Source organism: Salvelinus sp. IW2-2015, linkage group LG11, assembly GCF_002910315.2.
Source record: "Salvelinus sp. IW2-2015 linkage group LG11, ASM291031v2, whole genome shotgun sequence".
In the NCBI taxonomy this organism is placed as follows: domain Eukaryota; kingdom Metazoa; phylum Chordata; class Actinopteri; order Salmoniformes; family Salmonidae; genus Salvelinus; species Salvelinus sp. IW2-2015.
In genome coordinates this window covers 3,505,583-3,508,382 of record NC_036851.1, presented here as the reverse complement: position 1 = coordinate 3,508,382, position 2,800 = coordinate 3,505,583, and positions in this window count along the sequence as shown.

Sequence of the window (2,800 nt, the reverse complement as noted above, 5' to 3'; positions counted from 1 at the left end):
GAAGGCACTGTAAATAAGAAACATTTTCTGAACCAACAAAGCAAGATATAGGAAACAATGCCCTCGAACAGGTTATGCCCTAGACATGGTTGCAGGACAGGCTGACAAACGTGGTTGTAGGTTAGCTGATTGAAAGGTGAATCAAACTTGACACACACCAAATTTGTTACACTTGTGTCTAAATCCTGCAAATGGGTTTGATATGACTGTACGGTTCTTGCTGTGGCACACAAGTGTGGTGAGGTCTGTAAGTTTTTTTAATCAATATCACAGTAGCAACAGAAATTAATGACTTCTGACTTCTGAAGTGTTCCAGAAACCCCCCAACGCAATGAGATCGTTAATTGTCTCCTGAAACTGCACACAAAGTACCTTTTAGAACTCGCCTATCACTTACAGAAGTGGTCACCAACCTTTTGAGGTTTTTTTTACATTAACCCAAACATTTGTAGCAATGAGGTTGGGCAGTAGGCCTAATACATTATCACAGCATATTGGCTATATGATTGTTAATCGGACCATATTATATTTCAAAAAAACAAAGAGATCAGTTGGTTTAGCACTTGTGAGGCACTGTGGAGCATGAACTGAAATAGTTTATTTTTATTTTAATGGACTGATGGTACCTGCATTTGATGGTCAACGAGGTCAATCACAACATCAGTGATCTTCAGGTCAAAAAGTCGGAGCTCTAGAAAGATGCCCGAGTTTCCGACTTGGAATTCCGAGTTGGATGACCGTTCAAAACGATTTTTCCCAACCACCTCTCACGGTCCTGCTCTCTCCTTCTTTCCTCCGGTGAGACTGACCAGAGGTAGGTAACACTGTCTTCCACCTGATGGCATAACACGAGTCACACCGCATCAGCCTCATGCACAAAATCATGTTTTTATGACCAGAGAAAGATAAATATTCCTTAATATCAAAATCGACATGACGAGCTGCTAATAATGAAACACAGGGCTATCGATACTTGGCTAGTCAATCATTGCAGCTGCAGCCCGAGCGGAAGTACGGAGAAGCGCGTTTTTGTAAGTGTTGAATAAAAACAGTGACAGTGCTGAATATAAACTTCAATTCACTTCGCCCACGTGCCTATTTTTAGTTCTTCCTCTGCTTTCTCCCTATGTTTTGTACCTTCCTTTGTGAATAAGTGGTTCTTATTCCTTTCAACTTCACTCTCTTTCCCTTCCTTCACTGCTTCCTCTAATTCTTTCTCCATAGTGAGGAGTTGCCCTTTTGATGGGGAAGCTCCACTAAGGTAACCTGCCTGTGTCCATTTTAGCCTCACTTCTTCCCACACCTTTTATATTGTTTTATACTGTATTTTTCCCCCTGCTCTGTCTTTTATTCTCTGATCTAAGTATTCATTTAATTTGTGTTTGGGGACGGTGGTCGTGGCCATTTTGTCGTTAAGCTATGTCTGGGTCTGTACTATTTTGGTGCTCTTAGCCCGTCACTGATCGCCCAGCGATGTATTCTTGGTGCCGACACAGACTTATCTTTGGTGTCCCACCCTCTGTACACAAAGAATTTTATAGCCATATATTTAGCGAATTATTTTTTCCGTTTTCCAACAATATTTCAGCTATATCCTTTTGGAACAATATATTAGTATATTCAAACGCTCCTAAAATAATTGGAATAAAGATTTTAGGAACTTTTTCCCAAAAGTTATTGTTTTTCACTTTTTCGATTAATTAAATACTTTGCCAAAGTATATCGGCAATATCCTTTTGGAACAATATGTTAGTAAATTCAAGCGTTTCTAGAATAATTATTTAATTAATTCTAGGACTCATTTTTCTCAAAAAATATTATTATCACATATTCAACTAATTAATTAAATACTTTCCCAAAGTATTTCAAACGTGTCCTTTTGGGACAATATATTAGTATATCCTAGCGCTTCTAGAATAATTATCAAATGATTTCTAGTCCTTAAGGCAAAACCAACAGCACAAGAGGGAAGAATCAAGTCAACTTTCAGCGCAATAGAGAGAAAAATCAAGTCAACTTTCAGCGCAATAGCTTCACAACGGCCTAAACTTTTTGACTCAGCGGTCACTTTTAACACAGCCTTACTGTAGAATACCAGTAGTTAACAATCAGTCTCGTGAAACGGTCAAGCAGTTACATTAATTTGGAGAGTTCAGGTTTAATTCCTATACTCCTAGTTCAAGCTTAGATTTCTCACCGATGCGCCTAGTGGGGTGCCATTACCACTAGTCCCAGATTACTAATACGACTTGAACAGATTACATTACATTTCAACACTACATCAAGCTTAGATTTCTCACCGATACTCCTAGTTGAAGCAGAATTCAACTAGTTCCAGATTACTAATACAACTTGATCAGACTACATCAAGCTTAGATTTCTCACCGATACTCCTAGTTGAAGCACCATTCAACTAGTTCCAGATTACTAATACGACTTGATCGTATACTTCGCAGATATCTTTACACAATGCCTTAGATTCTAAACAATTTCACATAAATTTAACAGCAATTCATACTCACGCCAGTACTCCTGATCTCAATTTAGATATTGGCTATAATACAATATACAGATTTTGATTAAACAGGCTCTGCTTACCTTTTAATTTCGAGCTCTTTGATCAGTTTCCTGGGTGAGTTGAATCCCCGATGTCTCCTGCGGACAGGTCACCCCTCCTTCTGGAATCTTTCTCCAACTCGTCTCCTGTCTCATCAACTTTCTATGGACCGAATTCAAAGGTTTTAACAAACCATCCTCTGCATACCAAGTTTTGTTGATAAAACATTTACTGGAGACAGGA